Consider the following 23,712-nt stretch of genomic DNA (forward strand, 5'->3'; position numbering starts at 1 on the left):
TGCCGCCGCCGCGGCTCGTCTCTGTGGCACGGCGGAGCCCCGGCGCGGCGGGGCGCCGGCCTGATTGACAGGCGGCCGCGCCAATGCCTGGAGGGAGACGGGCGGCGACCGCCAAGTGTTTAGGGTAATCTCTGCTAATGGCAGCGGGGCGGGGAGGCGGGTGCTGGCGGGGCCGCCGCCGCCCCCGGCACCCCCCCGCGGGGGCAGGTGAGCTCCGGGCGGGGGACGAGCGGCCGCGGGGCGCCCCCGCCTCCGCCCGGCCCCGCTCGGCCCGAGGGGTCCGCGGGCCGCGAAACCGCCCCGCCCCGCCGAGCCGCGGCCGCCGCGAAAACTTTGTGTCCCCTCGGCCGGCGCGGAGCCCCGCCGCCCGCCGGCCATCCCTCCCTCCCTCTCTCCCTCCCTTCCTCTCCCCGCATGGAGCGAGCGGCGGGCCCGCCTCCCCGGTTATTAGGGGTGAAATAAATAATGCCGTAAATAAAAGTATTTGGGAGTCCAGGACCTGTCAGAGTTGATTAGGGCACAGAGAACATTTTCTTTCTCATTATGCAAAAGCATTTCATGGCGAAATAAAAGAGGTTTCGCTGTAACTCATGCATGTCAGATTTCCAGGAATCCGGGAGATTAATCACATTTAACATTATTTGTACCCCGCCCGCTGTTTGCAAACTGCTTAAATGCGGCGGGCGCGTAGGGCGCAGGCTGGTCCCACGTCCCCTGCTCATGTTCCCCCTGTTGCCTGCCCGGGCCCTTTCAGGACAGTTAAGAAATAATGAAGCGATGGTGAAAGACAGGAGGAGAATGAGATGCCATCGAGAGACGTTTCTGAGAAATGGTGGAGATCTGGGTGAGATGGGAGACAGCTGAAGCCGAATGATATGTTGAAGAAAAATAAACGATAACAAACTGCTCGCTTGCTCTCTCCATTCTTTTCTGAATGCAATTTTGTATTTTGCATTACCATTTCACTTCTTCTGTCCCACTTCTTGCCTGCTTCCGTTGCTATAATTTATCAGGATTACAATAAACCCTCTGGCTTGTGGAAGTAAAATTGCAGAACACCTTAGTTGTATTTAAGTGGCAGCAGTGGGAAATCATTCCTCTGTCATCACACTGAGTTTTGGCCACTTATTGTGGTCATGGCTCTCCCATTTCAGCTTTTTTTTTATTTAGTCAGAGTCAGGTTCACTGGTAATGAAATGCAACCCCTCTCTCCTGATGTTAATTAACTCCTGCTATCTTCAGCCCATCTACTGCAGAAAGTGGAGTTAAGTTCTACAAGCCAGGCATTCTTTTCATGCAGAGAACACCAGGAGCTGGGCTGGTTTTGGTTTTGATTTTTTTGACAAGTAGAATAAATCGATTCTTTGCAGCAGCCAAAAGCATCTTAGTAAAGGCTAGTGTAATAGAAATTGCTGTTTTACCTAAGCAAAATCAATCATAAGTCTCTTTGTTTCCTGCCTGAGTCTTTAAAAAAAATTTAAAATTGTACTGTAATGCTAAATAAAGACTGGAACTACGTGTGAGAGAAACTGTTCCCACTCAGAAATTAAATATGTCCTCTACCTTGTCTCATCTGACTGGCCTCTGCCACAGCAGCTACTGGAAGTCAGTACTAAAATTGTATAAAGTTTGTGTTAGGCTCTTAAAAGTTGCATTCAAATAAACGACCCAAAATTACTTTCTCAGATGTCAGCTAGGTTCATAGAGCTCACTACCCTTTGGTGTAGATGCCTGTCCCTGAGCTCCTCGTGGAAGAAACAATCCTTGCCTAAAATAAGCCTCGTACAGACAGAGAAAACCAGCGGTGACAGGTTGTCCTCCAAACTGCCCTCTATACCAGGGTCCAGGCAGACCATTGGGCAGATGGTGGCTCTCCAGGGACAGGAAGAAAGAAGCAGGTTTGGAGTAAGTAGAGCTCAAAGCCACTGAAATGACGTTGGGGAACTCATCTGTGAGGAAAATGGAATATGCACTGGATTTCTCTATGCTGAGATATTTGACAGCGCCCATCACCACCAAAATACCAGTTCAGCTGCTTTTAGGAAAGCTTGGCTTTTCCCCTAGTTTGCTGTCAGTGATTTTTTGGGGTATGTTTACCTAAAAAATCTGGTGATGTCTTCCCACCTTTCCTTTTACGTTTTCCCCTGAGCTTCAGATAAGGGACTCTGGTGTTGTGGCCAAAAGACTGTGTTTTGTGCCTAATCCGATGGGCTCCTGCAGGTCAGTCCTGTGGTATAAAGGTGTTTAACCCTGGTGGTCCCACCTTTTCTTTTGTGGAATGCCCTTTTTGCTCCTGACCTCTGTACAGGTGTGCAGCCACTCTTGCAGGAGGAGTGTGTGCCTTTGAAGTGGAGGAGTGTGGCCCTAGACTGACAAAGAGGCAGGCTGGGTGAAGTGATGGTCTCCAAGTATGGGAAGATGCTGCTGTATCTGCTGTGAGTGGTTTTGGGCTGCCCTTTTATATGGTTGCTCCCTGTAGCACAGCCTACTACTCCCCTGTGGTCTCAGCATGTAGTCATGAAATTATTATTAACCAGACATTTAACTCTGAATTAGAGATCCAGCAGACCCAGTTTAGTTTCACACTGGATGAAAACAGTTAACACGTAGCATTTACCTTGATCAACTAAAAAAAAAAAAAAACCCAAAAAAACCCAACAAAAAAACCTTAGCTGATACGAGCCGCTCATTTTCAGAAAGCCAATCACCTTTATTTCCCTGAAACTGTACCATGACTTGGGATTTGACCCTGAAGAGAAGGTTGTGTCTTTCCCTACTTGTTTACTGATTCAAGTTTTCACTGTTTCACTGACAGTAAGGGCTGGAGATCTGTAACAGGATTATTGCAGAGCACTCTAAGCAGAAAAATGATGGGAAGTAACTGACCCTCAGAAAAAAAACCTAATCAAAACAAAGACAACGGGCACAATGAAAAATAAGAAACCCAACATTCCTGCAATATATACTCCTGTGCTCCTAGAAATCATTGCGAAGAGAATATTTGTCAGTATATAGAAAAATACCCAATCTAGACACAGGCTATCAATCACTGAACACGTCTGTGTTGAAGGTACTGTGAGGTACTCAAAGAATAAAAGTGTGATTCATCTCTATCTTCCAAGCAGGGGCTAAATCTTGCTCCACTTATTCAGGGAAGCAGTGCTCCTGTGATAACTAAAGCATGCAGGATTTGGCCATGAACTGCCAATATTGCTCTGCACATTTGGAGTGCATGATGAGAGCTGAGATTGGCAACTCTCCTCTGTAATCTAAACCACTCTGCAAGCAGGCTAGCCATAATTTGCTGCCCTAAACATTTAACCCCGGCTAGTTAATTTAAGCTTAGCTCAGTTGCTCATGTTTATGGATAAAGAAACAAAAGGGAAAGCATCAAAAGGAAAAGATGAGTGTGGAATTCAATATTTCAGCAGCTGTTGATAGGTAAATCTTATTGAAGTGTGGCATTCAAAACCAAAGGCCTGCATTTATGATAATGAGCCTAACAAGGAAATGAGATTGACACAGCAATTCTCTGTTTTTGTTGTCCCCTGAGGTTAGAGATTATGCAGTGCACGGTGCTGTTTTTAGCCTCTTTGGTGATTCCAACTGTGAGAGACAACGCTGTGCATATTTGTCAAGGTTGCACCATAATCAGGTGACTCAGGAGCTTTTTGAGGGAGAATGTGAACTGCTGGTCTCACTTAAACCTTAATCCACAACCTATGTCAGAGATTCCTCACCCAAGCAGTTCAGCATTTAGCCCCTTATTTTCCCTTATGCTTACTCAGTGCTCTGCATGCTTTGAAATAATTGAAATGTATCTATCATGGTTACATTGTATTTTGAGAATTACTGGAATGTTTCTCAGTGACATTAATTGGTTTTAAAATATTTTTGTCTTTCTAATTAGTGAAAGATTGATGAGCAGTGGAAAGGGCATTTATACAAAGGCAGACACATATTTCCATGCTACATTTGTGTCTTAATAAAATGGTTGCTAACTGGTTTCTTATGCCTAGTAAACACTGGAAAGACAGAAAATATCCTATAACTTTAGGAGGAGGAAATATCCTCTGTTTTAAACGGGATCACATGGTGTAAAAGAAACCCCAAGTCTTCCCAAGGGCAGGAAAATGGATAAATGAATTATTTAAATATAGTTAAAGGATACACAGGAGAAAGTAATGGCTCTGATACCCAATGTAGGGAAAATTATTAATATTTTAAGGAATCAATTGTGGACACATGAAAAAGCTTGTTTTAATTAAAGATAGCTTACATAAAGTAGTTTCAAGCAGGGAGAAACAGTACAGAATACTTGTTGCTGAGTATTTTTTAGAAATACACCATGGATAAAACGAATGACATAACATAGTCCAAACTTCCATCTGCCCTAAAAAAAATCTTTGCTGTCTGTGTTGGAGTGTTTTAGAATAGATTCATCTCTCTGGAGCATTAGCTTCTGCCTGAGCTCTTGCCCAAGCTTGGTGCTTTCTCTTGGTCTTGGCCATCACCAAACAATGTAGAGTTGCTCTATATTGCATACCTGCTCTTTGCAACGCTTACTCCTCATTTTGCAAATTTGGCATTTTGAGACCAGCACCTTGAGAGGCCTGCTGGCTGTGCACCTAAAGGCAGAGCTGGTGTTCCACAGGCTGGGACCCAGCTTCTCCACCAACCTGAGCGCCTCTTGCTGGTTCTGCTGGTTCCTGCTCTTCATGTATGTTCCAATCTCTGTTGTCCAAGCTTGCAAAAAGGTGGTCGTTGCATGTCAGAAGTCACACTGAGCTGGAACTCAGAGTAGAAAATGCTGATTTTCCCAAGCAGAGACTTCACTGGTATTTTGCACTGAAGTGTTACACTTGGGCCCAGTATTCACATAGCTTGGTGGCTGTTCAAAAATACGGTCAAACTTTGTCAAGCAAGATGTGCACATCAGTTACAATGAAAACACAGATGGGATGGACAGAGGAAAGCAGCTGGAAGCAGAATCTTCCTTAAACTGATCTAGATGGGGAACCTGACTGTTTTAAGCACAGCAGGATACACATGATCAGCCTTGTGGTGTCTACTGAGCAGAGAGTCAATTCAGCTTAATCTGAGAAAAAACATGGGTCTGAAAGATGCCTGAAGATACCAACAGTGATGGAGGCATGGGAATGACAAGATTCTTTGCTGAAGTAAGGCTTCAGCCCATATTAGATGTCTTTCCCAGCTTTAATGAGAGCCTAGGAACAGAAGGGTGCAAATTCTTCCCTGCATTTCCCTTCATCACTAGCCCATTCTCAGCCAGCCCCTAAAACTTACATGAAATAATGACAACAGCTTCTCTGCATCCTTAAATGTAGAGTTCAACCACTTCATGGAACTGAAATGAAGGACTTCCTCTACATTAGTAATCATGTAAAAGCAGCACTAGTAATCCTGTGGGAGATCCTAAAAAGCTGGGGGCAAAATAATTTTTTAAGGTTCAGAAAAGAAGAAAGTGATGGTCAAAACCTGGAGTTTCCTGAGACATCCATTGCACACTGTCTGGTACACCACAAAATGGCTCAGTTGTGGGAGGTTCCAAAAACTTTGAAACATAAACTGAATTGAATTCCACATTAATAGAAATGGGGGGGAAAAGGCAACAGCACATACAGGTAAAATTTTGTGGAAGTAGGGCCAGGAGATGGCTGCAGTTTCATCTGAGAAGGAATTCCATCACCCTATAAGTCTTTATGATTGGGAATGTGTCCACTACAAGCTACATTTGCTTGGGAAAAAAAAAAAAACCCAGGTGAAACCATGTTTACTCAAGGGTAAATGCACAGATGCTGTATTTGCAGAAGCTGGAGTTCACCTGATGCATCACCCACCTCTGGCTCTCCAGATGCAGATGAGTTGCTACCAAAAGACATCCAGAGGTGATCTCAGAACAGCACTTCAAATAAATAACATTCTATAGAAATGTATGCTTTTAGTTGTTTAAAAGTAAAGGATCTGGGGAAAAAATGATGTGTGTAGTTGTCTCAGATAATATTATGAGAATACCCTGAGCATCCATCAGCTTTACTTTTGTGATTACTCTGTCATGAGAATCTCCTTACAGCCTGAGCATCCTCATTATTATATTCTTGTTTCTTGGCTATGTGACAGTGAGTTTGTGACCTACTACAGAAGAACTTGTTCATTGATACCAACAGAGAGGTGAGAGTTAACTTTAGTTAATGCTCTATCTCTGAATCCTAATTTAAAACTGAGGAACTCTTGTATCGGCCACTCTCCTTGAAAGTATTTACTGGGTTTGATGCTGGTTCTGCCATCGTTAGGTAGACTAGATGAGATCAGAATTTAGATAATTTACATTCTTTTAATCTGCAGTACCATTTAAGAATTTATGAAAGTCTTCCCAGATGGTAGAAGAGTGTCTCTTCAAGGAAGCATTTCTTGCTGTCCCTCTACAAACAACCATTTAACTTAAGTAGAATTTAGTTTGTTAAGAAAAAAAAAACACAAAAAAACAACAAAACAACAAAACAAACTGGTGGCTTTTTGGTTTTATTTTGTCTCTGTACTTCTTCAACCACTTTTCTTTTTTAATACTATGGTTACTGTACTTTTCTTTTGCTGGGAAAAAAATCCTCTCTGGTCAGCTATATTAATGATGGAGTAGACCAGGATTTCCAAAGAAATGTTAGTTTTCTAACCATATATATCTATGAAAGCAAGATACTGTGGCTCCTGGGAAACCCAAGTATCAAAGAAGAGAGCTATCCAGGTTTGAAAGAAAATGTGTTTCCCCAGTACCTCTAACCAAAGCATGGGCACAGACACAGCCTTACTTTCTTTTCAAGTGCAGACTTGCAGACAGACATCCTTGCCTCCAGAAAACTGGAAAACTAAATATTAAAACCTGACATACATTTAAGATTTCACATGTTCACTTACATAGATTAAAAATGCAAATGAAGCTGGCTTCAATGAGATGCTGACCTGAGATCAAGCTTTCTGAAGACAGGCTCTTTCCACATACTTCAGAAGAAAGAAAGAAAAAAAGAGTTGAGAGTTTTTATTTACCTGGCTGAAAAAAAAGAAGTGAAAGAACTATTTATAAATATGTATGAATAAATATTTAATTATATATGTGCTGAATGGTTTAGCTGTTGTTCAGCAAATACATAATTTGTTAATTTTGCCTGCTTCCACTGAATAATTTATTCATCAGATCAGCTGTTTTAATATTCACTAGATGATCGGCTGATCAAATCCTGTTAGCTGAATATGTTATTTGATTTTTTTTTTGCCCTTTTCAAAAATCACTTAGTCTATTGGAAGAACGTTGCTGTGATTTATTAGTGGTGCATTCCTTCCAGTCCATGGTGACATTCTTCAAGAGTAACCTCCAAAGACAGTAGATACCTTGCTCTTGTCAAATGATAATAAACTTTTGTAATCCTGACACGTATTAGGTGTCTTTGACCAGGGAAATAAAGCCCTGTGTCCAATGGTACACTTCTGTGTCACAAATTCATGACAATACATGTATGGTATGTTTTATTTTTCATTTGATGATTGAATATTGAATTATTTAGATGAGCTACATCAATCATCCCTATATTCTGGTTTATCCAAGTGTCTACCCTGCAGTTTTTTCAGCACTCTGTCTTTGCAAAGGATTTCTTCTAACCTCTAAAATTGCCATATAGCTTCAGAGATACCCTGACATTACAGTGTGGAACAAGATGGAGAAAGGACTGTGTCTAATCCTTTACAAGCCAGCCTTGAAGTCAGTCATCTTATAGCCCTTTGTAGCTAGAAAAGGACTTCTTACACTTAGCACTTGAAAGGGGAAATTCTTAGCTTTCGATTGTACGGTCTTCATATCCAGGGAGGTCTGCAGAGATCAGGAAGTAAAGCCATGGTGTCATAATTTGGAAAATTATTTTATGTTTTTATAGTATTCTCTGACATTTTCATAATTTTTAAGCTTCTGAGGACATACTTTTTCTCTTAAGTTGCTGAAGCCTTAATATTCAAATAAGGCTAGCTTTGTAAAAATGAGGTTGTAAAAAAGTGTCATCAATCCATTTTTAAAAAAGCCTTCTCAAGCTAATTCTCTGTGACACTCCTGTGTAAGATTACAGAAATACCAAATAAACAACAGGGCAGTGACACTCCCAAACATTGAGACCACCACTCTAAATGACCTGTGTAATTTTGAGCTGGTGACAGTCAAGACTAGTGCTCAGATGTGTGTGCCACAATCTGTGTGCTACAGCCTAATGTATTCCAGATTTCAAGATGCATGCATATGTAATAGCCTATATAATATTCCATACAAAAATTGCATTAAGAAAATGTTAAAGTTGCCTAGTTCGGCATTTAAAAGTCAGGAAATAAAATTAAGGTTGTACATGCAACATTAACTCTGTTCCCCAGAGCATTTGCCTATGATACAGTCTAATTACATGATCAAATATTATTTCTCAGATTATACAGTATAATATCTACTTTTTTTTTCATTTTGCAAAGTGTGAGGTGCATTAGGGAGGCTTCAGCTTCACCTTCATCTAAAAAGACTTCAAATAAATATGGTTTTGTAAGTCTGGAGAAGGGATACCTGGAAAGGGTTATAACAAGGGGTTATAGAAGAATGAGTGGTGTAGGAAAGATGAATGAAGAATGATGATTCAGTACTTCTTCAACTGTAAAAGCTGGGGAGCATTCATTCAGCTAGCAAGATTAAAACACACTCATTTTACATGCCACACACATGGACTCAGCAGTGCAGACTCTGAGAAGATCCAAACATATATATGCATCCAAAAGACATCAGAGAAGTGCATAGACCATAGAGCTGTTGCTGACTGCTACATGTGAGCTAGAGGTACACTGCCCAAGACAAGAAGTCATTAATTGTTGGTGATGAGTGGCTGGGAGGATTTACCTGGGAAGGGCTCATCTAATTTTTCTTCTGTTCTTTCTCCAAACAACCACTGCTAACCACACTTTCAAAGCAGTTACCAGTGTTTCCATGCAAACTAATGATGACGATGACAGTAATACCCAACATTTGGGATCCCTGCCACAAGGAAAGGAGAGGTGAATGTGACTCCTTGGTCTGTTTACTAGCTGTGAACCCCAGCCTCAGAACTGCTCTTAACTGGAGATGCCTCTGTGCACAGCAATAACCCAGCCTAAGATTTTTGTAGGACTATCCCTGTGAGACTCTGTTCCTGTTCGCTGCTGCACACTCGAGCAGGATCTTGCCTTGGTACAGTAGAACTGTGTGTTTTAAGCACTGAGTGGAGGACAGCTGAATCCTCCACCATGTTTCTCAGCCTTTTGAGGCATAAATATCTGCACCTCAGAGTCTTCTCTCCCTGACTCTAGTGACAGGTACTGATTGTGAGATTGTTACAATTCACTGCTGTCTGGGATGGAGTGCCCTTAGGCCAGCCAGTGATAGTGAGCAGCCCTGAGAGCTCTGGAACAGAAATGCCCAAAGGGACACACTCTCCAGGTACAGGCTGTGTTCCCACACGAAGCACAAAACAGAAATGGGGTCGTTTTCCTATGACATGGGAGTGCATGCCAGACAGAAATCAGGTGGAGATGACAGCCATGTGATCGCCCATATTCACAGTCTATTCCATTTACCTTGCATATATTATCTGCCTCCTTCACCTGCACTGTGACTGCTAATTCATTTTTACCAAGAGCCTTTTTCTTATGCTAATGGGGTTCTTTAAACAATTGTTGCTAAAACCTCGCTGGGTTGCAAAAGAAATGGTCCTTTCTTTTCCCAAAGTGCAGAACAGTCCTTCCTTTACTCCCTGACAGGTCTAAAATGACAGTGCTGCTCCACTGAAGGTTTAAGGTCTGTTATTTCACTCTTCGTTGGGTCTAGTAGTCAGTATTTTACATAATTGAAGATCATGAAATATTAGTTCTGGGAATTAGATTTTGAGGAAATCTTGACAGATAGCAAGGTATTATGTATAATTAACACCAAATAATCTAGAATTAGAAGATTTAGCATATACAAATGTTATTTTTAGGAAACGAATGATACTTTACAAAACATGTGAGTGATGATTTTTTACACCCTCTGAGGTCTAAGGTTTTCCATGCCTTTGCAGATAAAGCAACACAAAGACAGTGCCAATTTTCACTTTAAAAGACACGAATTCTTCATTTTGTAATTTGAAAAGTCTCTGTAATTTTCTGTAATGCAGATCTATATGAAACACCTCAAGATTATATGTGGGTGAGGCAAAATAAAAAAAGCTGTTCAGTTTTTACTGGGGGAGAAACTTTCTGTATTTGGAGAAAACCAAGCTTGATGTTTACATCTGCCATGTGACAGTAACTCATATCATAGGATTTTCAGGCAGAGAGGGGAAAAGTGAGAGGAATTATAATCTCGTTGTAAGGACATAAACTGAAGTGCTGACCATATATAGCTGTCCAATTACCTACCTGTATTCTGAAACAAAGGTCATTACTAATTTGGGGAGGAAGTTGTTTTGCCATTTATGTGTGGGGGTATAAAATAAAGGGATTGTATAAACACTCTGCACCGGAACAAATCACTGCACAACACCCTCAGCACTGGGGAAGGTATCTCTTCATCCCATTGCACATCTTTATTGAAGAGATTGTAAACAACCTTTGTCTCTCTGTTTAATTGACTACAAAATTTCTCTTTTTATCCTCCAAACTGGGGACTGACCACTCCACTAATGGATAAATAAGCCACCAATCTTTTTATCTCTGTGAGAGACCCAGCTACCAGCAGCTACTGTCTCTGGAGAGCATGGTGGCCTTGCTCTGCTCACAGTCCATCCATGGGGACTCTTCCCATCTTGTAAAGAGAATTTCTTTCCAAAATAATCCTGGAGGTATTAAAAACTTGTCTCTGCTGGCTGGTATTCCGTCCAGGGCCAGATTTGTGGAGTACAGCTGACCTGAAGGGCTGGTATGGTTGAAAGGAACTCTATTTTCCAAGACGTGTCTCCAATAGCTGTCCCCTACCCTATTCCATTGCACTTGTGCCTTGCTCTATGCAGGATTTTGCACCTGCCTTGCAGATGACAACATCACAGGAACACAGCACAAGGACATTTGGGCTAGAAGAGTTGCTGTGATGGTAAATCCACAGGTGGAGCAAATTTAAAGGTGTCTGCAGAGGGAATCTTTCACAGCTGTGTGATTTCTCAGTGCTCTGAAGAGTCTACACCTGAGCCAGCAGTATGATGGGGCAAGGCAATTTCTTTTCAGAGTTGTTGGTGGAAGATGGGGTACAGGCAATATGATCAAACCTTGGCCATGCTTGGGCACAGATGGAAGAGCACTGGAGATGTGCTTTGAACCTTCTTATTGAAGTGTAAAAGATTTTTTGATAGTTTATCCACTTTTAGGTCAGCAAGTCTGCAAGTTAGTCTGTCCAAAAAACCCTGAAAAAGAAGATGTTCAAGTGCCTGAGACCTCATGGTCTCCCACCTGCAAGAAAAAGCAACCAGAGACTGCTTCTTTTGAATATCTGGGGTAAGAAAAAAAGGTATTTAAAGAAGCACAAACTTGCAGATTCATTTTTTTAGACTCATAGAAGCCATTAAATATTTGCAAAGCAGTTTTTCTCTGTAACATTAGACTTAATGGAAATAAATTAGCTGAAAGACATGATTGAAAGAATGGTAACAGCAGGATTCTGCATGAACTTTGAGTTTAGAGAGTGTTTTTTCTATTCTTCCATAAAGAATAAAGCTCTTATATATTAACTTCTGAGGCATTGTAAGGAAATAAAAGATGACATAATTCTTTGCCCTTAAAATTGACTTAAGTTAGATGATGCAGAGACACAAATGAGATAACACTGAACTACAACGTTATTCAGGGCTGATAAAATTCTCATAAACAAAGACTTTCTAAATCAACAGAATGAACCTGGTTATAACAAGTTAGCAGAGGTTACATGACCTAAATTCTGATTTCAATTGGTCAAATGTTGGCACCTGGTAAGAGAATATAAAAATGTGCTATGGAGAGAATGTTAATAAGACATTCACAGGAAGAACCAGGTGAAACTGTATCCAAACTTTAAAGGGAACATTAGGGTCGTGGGGGTAGTTGTCAAAACTGATACTCAGTAAAGCATTGTGACTTCATGTGAGAAGACAAACATCTCAGACCATCTCAGTCCCCATCAGAACGTGCACTGACATCCAGCTCCACGCTGTAATGCATTGAATGGCTCTGATACTTAGTCTTTCAATGTTGCATTTCTAAATTCTCTGTGTTAAATAGAACCCTGCTATTCCAACAAAAGACCTCAACCCTATTACAGCAAAGAAACAGCAGAGGATATATTATTTCAAACCCACTGTGTGATCTTGTGTAGTCAATAAATATTGTGGGTTCATATGGTGCTCAACTCTTCCAAAAAGTGAGGTTTAGGGGTTTGCCCTAGACTGCATAATAAAGCTGGCAGAGCAGAATATGATTTAGGATCAACCACCTGCCATATGGCACTTAGTTCTCCATCCTATGCTGCTTCTTGATCATGCTAAGTTAGTCACAGCTCCAGAAGCAGAAATAGGAGTTGTTTATTATGCTCAGCACAGTAATGATACCTCAGGCCACAGTGATAAGTAATTGAAACAACAGGGGTCTTAGAGAGACTTAAAAGCAGAGATCTTAAAATACACAGAAACTAGTGTATTAAATGGAATGTATAACTAATAAATTGCCAGCTATTTGCAATATAATACAGCATCCCAAATTCAGTCATTCTAGAGACTTCGACTTCCACAATGCCACTTGATACTCTTCAGAATGTAAAACTCTATCAAGATGAGGCTAAAATAAGAGCAATAATAATAATAATCATCACGGTAGTAATAACAACAACAACAACGTTATTCACACTTACTTTTCTCTAAAGGGATTTCCATTTGTAAATGCAGGTAGATGATGAGTAATTTTAACATCAAAGTGTGACAACAATCATGTGCAATTAAGGACCCAGTGCTATGTAGGGCTGAATATCTGTGATCTATAGCTGATAAGGATTTAATTGAGTAAATAACAATCTTTATAAATATTGTTGACTTATTGAATCATGTTCTTCTGTCTTGAAAATATGTTATGTTGTACTGACTACAAATTTAGATATTAAAAACAAAACAAAGTGATTTCTCTTCAATTGTACTTGCCCTAAACAGATGTCATGGAGCTGTCCTCTGAGGATGGAAGGTTACAACCTTCAAAGCAAGTCTTATGCCATCAGACCTACTGATATGTAGGTCTGTGCTCTATATTAAATTAAATTACATTTGATATTTTTCATCTGTCTTTATGATCTATTAATAACACTTTACCTACCCATCACTCTGTATTTTCTGCATAATTTTATCCAGTTCTTCTGCTTTTAAGCTGGTCCTAGAATTTTTAATACTATTCCATGTACTGTATGAATTCTGAGCATATACTTTATGCAGCTGAGATATATCATGCTTAACAGAAATTTTTCCAAAACCATTGTCTCACATTGTAATGAGATACAGAGAGATTAAGAATATTTTAGTACTTTGGCTACTGGATGGCACATGAAGGGCAATATGATTAAATGCAAGATAAAACTGTGAGCTGAGTGATAAAACCAGACAAGTACATGAAAGATTCTTCTGTCAGAGGTTTTACTTATTTGTCATGTAAATATTGCCTGAATGTACTATCACTGAATCTAAAGTTTGTAATTTTGCAGCTAGTAGTTCTCCGTTAGGGGTACTGTTTCATTTATCACTGCTGGGTTGTCTTTGGAAGACTAGGAAATAAGACAATCATACAACAGTAATCTCCCTTAACCCATGCTAACCTGGCTTTACTGTTTATTTCTTGTAGAGTGCACCATTTCCCAGGGGTGGCATCTACCAAGGTACTGCAAGTGCTCCCAGCGTGCCTCTGCAATGTATAAAATCAGCAGCTGGCTCCGACAAAATGCTCCCAAAAAAAGGAAGAAAAGAAAGAAAATCGTATTTCCAGGCTCTCTAGATCTTCAGGGCTGAGATATGTACGTCTGCTCAGTGATTAATGTGCAGAGCAGGGAAGCACCAAGACTTAGGATATGCTAGGCAGCAGGAACTGCTCAGGCATTGTTGTGAGTTGTTTCTGCCATTAAAGTAGGGGCAAGTGGAGGAGAAATGAGTGTGACACTCCAACAATCTCAGCTGACCTCTTTCAGGAACCAGGGGGGTATCTGCTCTGGAAAAGTGCCAGCTGGCTCAACTCAGCTTTGGGGATCCTGGTGTTGCACTGGGGAATGCAGTGGCTTAGGTTTCCCCAGCTTCAGCCCACTGCCCCAGAGTTGCTGGGGTAATTACCCTGATTTGGGGGGTGTCAGGGTGTAAAGAGTGGGGATGTTAAGAGTTCCAGTTGTCTCTCGGTAACAGCATTCACACCAGGAAAAATAGGAAAACTCTTTAGTGTTCCAGTTCCATTTTTATATCGTGACGGAGAAGTTCAGACTGATCCAGGCTTTTGGGATGTGGCTGGAGCACCAAAGCATCACACCACCAGTGCAAACTGGTTCTAGCAAGGGCCAAGTTGTGCAGAGGTTTGGAGAGGTTGCTGCTGCCTGTCACTGAAAGCTTGTGGAGGCTGCCTGCCTGCTGATGCAGCTTTGAAGAAAGACAGGGCTCACCATAAGCTACTTGAGAAAATCGTAGGCTCTGTCAGTTGCACAAATTACTGACCAAAGATTTCAGACAATGAACACGTTTGTTCTCAAACTATTTATGAACAGGAAAAAACCCAATCTCACAGTAAGACAGTGATGTGCTGAATATGCTTTGTTTGCCTGGCATTAATGGATATCTGAAGGATCTGGGTTGTATGGCTCATTCAGTCAAGCTGCAGAGATAATCAAAGGGGTGAGAAATGCTTCCAAAGGATCCCCGTTTGCATTCTTCAAACATTCTCTCAAACTCCCAGTGAATTCGGTACAGAAATATTAAGATGAGGCTTATATCCTCGCAGGTCTCCTGTCACCCTGTGCAGCTGAACTGAGACCAAACTATTTCCCAGAGCTCATATGGGAGCAGCACAATTGTCCCTTTCTGTATGCCATTAGTCACATGTATTTTCAGTCCCTGGGCTAGATCTCTGCAGGCTGCATGTGACCTGCTGCCTGTCCCCTGCCACACTGTTTCCACAAGGCCCTCGCTGTCACCTGGGGATGGAGATGTGCTGTGCAGTCCCGAGTGTCTTGGTAACAAGCTATCTGGCTGCTCTTGGTGAAGTTCTGGGATCCCTCATGGATATATGACACCCAGGAGTAAAAGAGAATTATCACTATAAAAAAAATCTGATCTTTTCATGTCTATAATTTGTTCCTGTATTTGTGTGTTCTTGCATTGCATTAAGCTCCCTCTAAAAAAAAAAAAAAGTAATTCATAATCAGGGAGGGGGGAGAGACAGAGAGAAAGAGAGATGGAGAGAAAGAGTAATGATGGGAATCCTGAAAAAGAGAGAAAAAAACAACACAAAATTGCTGCCTGAGATGATTAAAGACACTTCAACATTTTATAGGGAGCAGCCTGCAAAACTGCTACAGAAAATGGCGGGAGATAAGGCAGCAAAGGAGATGGTTATCAGAGCAAGAAGTTGGCGATATTTTTTGAAAAATAGTCACTACATGAAAAAAATCCTCTCCTGTCTCAAAAAAGAAAAAAAAAAAGGCAAGAGCAGATATAACCAAGGAACATATAGAAGATCAGTGTCCCATGCTTCATTCAATCAGGCAATCAAGATAATTAGAAAGTATGGGGAAGATTGATTAATGGCCAAGACAGACATTGAGTTGACCTTTTCTTTATTACTACGGCAGTACATTTAAATAGTCTCCACTTAGTAGGGTTTAAAATGGAAAAGTGAGCTGTTATAGATATAGTAAATGTGTAACTAAGAATGCATGATCTAATACCCCTATTCTGTAGCTTGCTTTCCACCTTTAGTCTCCACACCATCTCATCTGAACATGAATTAGTTTAATTTCTTGAATCCATGCTCTAGCAGTTACACTAGTTACTATCTTAAGAGAAACCAATGTATTTAATGGTAGTAAAATAGATACAGTTTAAAATGTTTTTAAATTGAAAATATGAAAATGTAAGGGTCAGTGTTACTTTGTGAATTAGCATCAGTTTTGTTATGCACAGGAGCAGGACAAGGGGACCTGGACCAGACTCCTCATGCTGGGATCTCAAGATTCAGTGATAAGTGAGGGAATATATTCACTTTGCGGTACCTTCTGCTTAGCAGAGCCTGGCATGTCCACAGTAGGGTAACCTGCGCCTCTCCTTCATCATGTCAGAGATTTTGGCTCAGTGACCCACAGCTGGGGCCAGTGGAGCTGCCACAGCACCAGTGCCAGCAGCAAGTGTCAGAGCACAGAGAACAGGCAGGAATCTCATAGAGAAAGAAACTTTGTGAAGGCATCTTTACAGCTATCAGCCAGTCTCCTTGGTGTGAGGGGAGGGTTACGTACAAAAAAGGCTACAAGGCAGGGACAGCACAAAGAGGACATCATGCAGGAGAGGGTTGCAAAGATTTGTGGTACCCATAAAAAGGGATCCTGAGCCAAAACACGTAGCTTGCAATGCTCACCTGAGAGGGGTTGAAAACATAACACAGGTCACAAGTTTCAGGAGCTGGCTGACTCGTGCCTCTGGGCTAATGGTGTGGAGCTGGACACCTAAGCAGCAGACTTCAGGGCACAGGAGTGCTGCCTCCTGGGTCATGTAGGAAATCTGGGTGTGTCCAAGAAATATCCCTTTTAGGAGAAGGGTTTAATTTACCTTTTTATACAAAACATTCTTCTCTCTGGTGAGAAATACAGTGAGCTGAGCTCTATAAGGTGACCCTAATAGCAAATGTAAATGAGAAGTAGAGGTAGATACAGACACTTCTCGGCAGCAAAGTGTGGCAATGAATGATGCAGGATTTTGCCTGGAGGCAACTCAGGGCAGAAGCCTTGTCAGATCTGGAACAAAGACAGTGCACTGTGTATCCTGCCATCAACAAGGGCTGGACCACAAGCAGTGAGCCTGCTGTGGAGGGCCCAGTTTCCCACCGAGGTTCAGTGATACCTGCTAAAGAGTCACAGCATTTTCTCAGCTGCTGAACTGAAAAGTGGCGTGTAGTGCTCAAGGCTGTTTGCTGAACAGTGCTTTTCCTCACAGGCAAATCTGCAGGGGAAAGAGAGAGAAGTTAATTAGTAAAACTGGAAGGCATTTAGAAAAATAAATATGTATTTGGAAGAAAATTCACACCAACCTATTTGATATAATGCAGGTGAAACCTATGGATTTCTACAAAGAGTGGCTTTGCAGAAGTTTACAAAATCTACAGGGAAATTATGACATTAAGCAATGTTTACAACTACAGAGTAATGTTTCAGGCAAAAAATGTTATGTGTTGTTCATTTGCAGTAGTGAACCCCCCTACAACTAGAGTTAGCCTTTTAATTTTGTAGAGTTGAAAACAATTGACATTGTATGAAAAGTTTTCTTCTGTGAGTTTCTACTAAGCAGAAACAATCTTGGTCACCAGCATTGGGTCAGGCATTCAGTTTATGTAACCCAGCAAAACTCCTCTGGTGTCAATAAAACCACCTTGATTTACAGTAGCAGGAGATCTGAGCAGTGTATAGCTTTGAAAATTTGAGGTGTACATTTATTCATTATTTCAAAGGTAGAGGCTTGATCTGCTCTGCTGAGACATAACCTTCCTGTGCCAGACAGCTGTGCTGAGGTCTCCACAGGCTCAGGAGGACCAGGGTTTGCTCCCAGACTGTACTTTGCAGGAACAGCTCCTCACTGAGTAGGAGCAAGTCCAGCACTTCCTGAGGAATGCCTCTACCCTAGCCCATCAAAAACGCACTTGCAATGGCAATTAATTGGTTCTGGGATACCCTCCAATGCAAATGGCCACATCCAAAGCCCTCTATTTTGCTGCCTTTAAAGGGCACCAGCTTAGTCTCAAGGGTGTCAGTTTTGAGACTGGTGCTTTATATGCATCTAGGTCAGACTTCATCTGTGACCAAACACGTGAACAGTGATCCTGTGCTGATCTTGAAATGGGTGTAGGGTCATGTGGGAGCTTTTGTAATTCCACTGCTCCACTTGCTGCAGTGCGGGTATGAGAGTGGTGAGGGTCTACATGAGCACATGGAGGTGCTGGTGCCTGTCTGCCTTTGCTGGGCTGGACTGAGCCTTCACAGTTCTGTTCCTAGAGCTCTGGCAGGGGTGTGAAGCTCCAGAGTCGGTCTTACTTGCAGTGTTGCTCTAATTTAAATAAAAATGTTTAAATAAAGACTAATAAAGAAACCTCAAAATGTTAAAATGTAGCTGCCTTTGAAACAAGAGGGCAGCAAACAACTGTTGTGAAGACTGCAGAAGATGCCAATGGGTTAGAGCCAGGTCTGGTTTAGTGTTTATACTGCATTATTGCCATAGAGCTGGGAATTCAGTGTAGTGAGATGCAGAATACTTCTATCTAGTGCTGAGCATTTTCCACTCTCATTTGACTTCGCTGGAGGAAACTCAGGGAGCTCCATACCTCAGAAGGTGACTGCAAGCTCTGACATTTGAATCACACTAATAAAGTAGGTTCCCTTGGTGGGATGTGCGTTCCCCCTCCCCATAAGTTTCAAATAATACTACTCCTTAAAGTAGGAACAAACATTTTACTTATGGCTAGAATGCATTTATTGGTAATTTTCACATAAATCAACTTATATGAAAATGTATTCATAATCCGAGCCTTCTCTATAGTGATAAAATGTTTCTGCTTCTGTGGTAGAAAATAGCTTATTATGCAAACAGCATTGCTAGTGTTACATTATGCATGGGAGTCACCTGGAGAACATCACAAAAGCTTCAACCAAAAGGAAAAAAAAGAGGGGAGAAAATTGGGTGTTCCATTTACTGCACCACTTGCCTATTATAATTAGCTGTAAATGAGCTGAAATCTGTACTTTGAAATGTATTTCATATATGCCTTGGTAACATTATACAAATAAGAAAAGTGGAAGAGAATGAAAGGATTTGAAACTCACTCAGAAATGGCCTTGCAAAATGTCACCCCAATTAAAAAACAAAAGCCAGTTGCCATTTTTAAACTGGTTAGTTGTATTTACTTTGAGAATACCTTGGTTATATTTATATTCTACTTGATTTAATTCAGGATGCTGCAAGTTCCCACTGGACTGTCATCATTATGAATGACATTGTTGAAAAGTCTGATTAAATAAGATCTGCTCAGGCTAAAACCCATATTACCTCAGATATGTTTTAAATAATCATGGAGAAAAAAAAAAAAAGAATTAGTCCAAGCACAATCATTCAAGGCCCATTGTCTCATGTGACCTTTCTAATTGAGGGATAAAATAGTGTTTTTTTAAAGAAGTGGAAGGATGAGAGCAGCCCTGTGGGGAAGGATTTGGGGGTCACAGAGTTGATAAGAGGACTGGAGCACCTCCCCTATGAAGACAGGGTGAGAAAGTTGGGGCTGTACATCCCAAGGTTGTGTGGGGACCTCATAACGACCTTCCAGTATCTGAAGGGGACCTGCAGGGAAACTGGAGAGGAACTTTTCATCAGGAACTGTAGTGATAGGATGAGGAGTAATGAGTCAAAATTGAAAGAGGGGAAATTCAGGTTGGCTATTAGGAAGGAATTTTTTACTGTGGGGGGTGGTGAAACACTGAAGCACACTGCTCAGGGGGATTGTGGATACCCCAACCCTGGCAGTGCTCAAGGCCAGGTTGGATAAGGCCTCGAGCAACCTGGTCTAATGGGAGGTGTCCCTGCCCATTGCAGGGAGGGAAGGGGGACAGCTGGGACTAGATGATCTTTAAGGTCCGTTCCAATCCCATTCCAATTCAAAGATTTTATGCTCACTGCAATTAGAGTAAGTCCTCTGGAGACAGTGAAATCTTAATGTAGCTCTTGTGGCACATCTTTAGGAAGTTCTAGGCAGACATCAGAGCAGCTCTTGCCCAGAGCAGGTTTATAGTCAGGGTTGTTTAAGACAAGATCTCTGTGATTTTTAGTCTGAGGACTGGTATTTGAGTATTTCTGAGTCTTTCACAAACTGCTCAGTGTATAACTCCCTGTACCAGCATTAACTTGTCCACTGTCTTTATGCTTTATGCAGTGTTGTTACATCTCTTAAACTTTCACTGGAGGAATTCCTTTGGCTGCAGTCTTCATGCAGGGGCCAGATGTTTCCATTGTCTTCCCTAATGAGCACGGAAACAGTGATGGTTTTGGCTGTGCATTGAAAGACTAGTATTTCTATGAATCTTTTGGTTCTGAAAGCATTTGGCTAAGCCTGAGCAATCTCTTTTATGATCTATTCATTAAATCAGCATTTGTGATAAAAGCAGGACAAACATAAGCAGGGCTTCACTGGCCTTCACAATCGTTTAGCCTTGCTAGCCAGGCAAGAGAGGAAGTTAGCCCAGAGAAAAACAAGCTGACACTGAAGTGAGGAAGGGATATGCTGTGAACCAAAGCTGGTGCACTGCGACTTGCTGCCCTCAGTGAGGGTGCGGGGCTTGGCTGTGCCCTGCTGCCTGCAGCCGCTCTGCTCTTGGCACCTACCAGGTCCCCTGCCCCTGAAACCTTGTGGAAATCCCTTCATCAATCAGCACTTTGCAATGGTGTTGTGTTCCCCACACAGCCCCTGGCACCTGGACTGGGTTTGGTCAGGATTGGCTATAGCTACAAGTTCCTGCTTTTTCTAGTCCAGCCCAAATTTGCTCTGCCATTTCACATCCGTGGCAGATATGACTATAAGTTCACATGATCACAGGAAACAAAAAAGTTATACAGTGTGAAAAGCCGTGGAAAGAACTCCACAACTGGTAATAGTTGTTAGAGCGGTATGTGTTTAACAACATTGAGATGCATGGGGAATAATTTCACCAAAGACACATATACCCACCAGGGAACTTGCTCCCCTTATTGTTCTCTGAGGTCTTACATATGCATGACATTCCATGGTCCCTCTTCATACATATTAATTTCCTGACCCCGCCCATCCCTGCTTGGTTTGGTAATTACTCCACGCCCTTCTGGGCATGCTCAGTCCTTGGTGGTAGTGGTCGCTGGTCGTGGTGGTGATCTTCTGGCATTCACCTCTTCACCTTTATCTCTCCCATGTGTGCTTTGGCCCTCTTGGCACATTTTCAAGGGAACATATCATCTTAGGGTGTGTGTTCTTTTCTTTATCTGTGCCCTTAGCCCTGTTATTCTGCTGTTTAGGCTAGTTCTTCTTCTGAGTATGCCGAAGGTTTCCCATACTTGTGGTGCTTAAATATATGCAAAAGGGTTAACAGACACAGTGTTTGGTGTTCACTAAATGCCATTCTAAAATACTACTTGGAATACATTCTAACATACAGTATATGTTCTTTAATCTACTATAAATGATCAGCTGGGATTTCTCAAATCTATGTCTCACAGTGCATGATACAGTGATCTTCCAAAATCCTGAGCGCTGAAGGAGGTGGTCTGAACTCACTAGTCACTAGGCATTTGTTACCCCTGGAACCATGCTCTGATCTTGGATAAGGGCAGCTGTGTCCAGTTCTTCTGGGCTCTGGGGTTTAGAAAATCAATTCTGCCTCATGAGGCCCCATGTCAGCAACACAGTTGTTTAGCTTAAGCAAGAAGCTCCATGGGGTTCGAGCTCCAGGGAACTGCGTGTGAGCCTTACAGTGTCAGACCGGCTGTTAGGTGGCAGTGGTGTCTGCTGCTCATCAGGTAATCTTGGGTACAGAACAAAGCAGCTGTCTTAGAATTTTTGGCTGGGCAGGGCTACTTGCACTACTGTGCAAGGCAGTAGTAGTAATGACACACACCAGCTAAGAAAGTATCCTGAGAAAAGGCTGGGAATTAAACATTACAAGTGTGAAAATTTGTAGATGATTGAAGACTGTTTAAAACTCACTTCACCATTGACAGGATACGGGTGCGGGCAAATGAGAAGATAATCAGAATGCAATTTCAGTTTTGGCAACACTTTGATCAGAGCCAGGTCACGTTTTCATTTCATTAATGGTTTTCATGAAACTTGCTTTTGGAGACATTACTGGGAAGAGATGAAAAATATCACAGAAGAAAAACATGTTGCTAACATTGCATGATATATTATATATGAACATATGTGGTATATGTATATTCACATGTGTATATAAATGCAAGAGTATGTTTATGTATACTTATCTATATCTATATCTATATCTATATCTATATCTATATCATCTATATCTATATCTATAAATCCAAGACTCAAAAAGAAAAACATAGTCAGTGACTGATTTAAGGCCAACAATCCTGAGGTCCAAAGTCTCTAATAATGGACAAGTTAATGACGAGAATCTGGGGCAAAATACTCACAGAAGTGTTTGAGAAGTTAGAATTAATCTGTGACAAAAAACCATGTTTCTGGAAGTGGCAACTGACGCTGCATTTCTTTCTTATGGAGACTACCTGAGGTGACAGTATGGCTGCTGAGGGAAGTACAGAATGTTGGAGGAAAAGAGAGTGACAGAAAGTCCTGGTCAACAAAAAATAATGTATAGATATAGAGTGAAAACCTGTGTCAGCAATGATATGCCTGATATTTGGGAAGAAATGCAAAGTTGAAATGGGTTATGTTACTTTCCAAGAGTGCATATGCCAGCAGAGTGTGCACAGACAAAGCATGGACAAAGAAGATGACAACAACATCTCCAGCTCAGAAAAATTCCCACTGACCAATGGACACTGCTGCAGAAGATAAATGGAATATTATTTTGAAATCAAATGGAACTTTAATGAATTTTAAGTTGGACGCAGGTAGACAAGCTGGTGTGAAGCCAGAAATACAGATATTCTCAAGGACATAACAGCCACAGACAGTGGGGAATTGGAAATGTTGGGGCTTACAGTGAGAAACATATCTCTACTAAGAGAGTGTGTGAACTAACTGTATAAGCAAATAATAAATTAATAAAAAAGAGCCTGCAGATGTGGCAAAGACAAGGAGATCTATTTTTGACTTGAAACTCCAACGTAATAAAGAAACTATGGTTATTACAGTGAAAAAAGTACTAAATATATTTGATAAGAACATGAGGGGATCTTTCAGAGGATGGGCAAGGAGGAAAAAAAACTCCAGACTAAATTTGAATAAACCTTTTATCCTCCATCTAACACTTCCAAATCAAGTTTTTCTCTCATCCTAAACTGGAAGGCAAAAGCTCAACTCGTGAAATTGCTGCTACTGAATCACGGAGTAAGTGAAGTGTCCCTCTAGAGTGAATGCAATTTCTGGTCATCGCAGGGGAGAAGAGAACCTGTGGTTATTTATTGATGTATTAAATAAGGTTGTGGGAGCTGAAGTCTGCTACTCAGAGAGAGAGGTCTCTGGAAACGCAAACCTTGCCAAAAATACCGTGACGTGCCAGTGCTGTCCGGCCTTTGTGGAAAAGTGTTTGCTCTCCCCACACTGTGCCTTCCTGAGGAGCTGCTTACTGTACTAGATCATTACAAGTGCCCACAGGTTCAAGTTGTGTTCCTGGGGAGAGTTCAGCAAAACCCTCACCATTCTGCACCCAGGTTTTCCCTTGTCTTAGTTGAGAAATTTGTTTCCACTTAAGCATTTCATCCTATC

At 41.5% G+C, this 23,712-nt stretch overlaps 1 long non-coding RNA gene across 1 annotated transcript; it reads left to right on the top strand.

Annotated features, from left to right (window-relative positions):
• Positions 1-11,280: 11,280 nt before the first annotated feature.
• LOC136290580 (uncharacterized) lies at positions 11,281-16,758 on the top strand. Its single transcript, XR_010721226.1, has 3 exons — positions 11,281-11,535; positions 13,212-13,292; positions 13,891-16,758. It is a non-coding gene; the product is annotated as an uncharacterized lncRNA (long non-coding RNA).
• The last annotated feature ends 6,954 nt before the right edge of the window (positions 16,759-23,712 follow it).

The sequence above is a fragment of the Chamaea fasciata genome, unplaced genomic scaffold (genome assembly GCF_029207755.1).
Source record: "Chamaea fasciata isolate MVZ Bird 193981 ecotype frontalis unplaced genomic scaffold, bChaFas1.0.hap1 SCAF_6, whole genome shotgun sequence".
Lineage (NCBI taxonomy): Eukaryota > Metazoa > Chordata > Aves > Passeriformes > Sylviidae > Chamaea > Chamaea fasciata.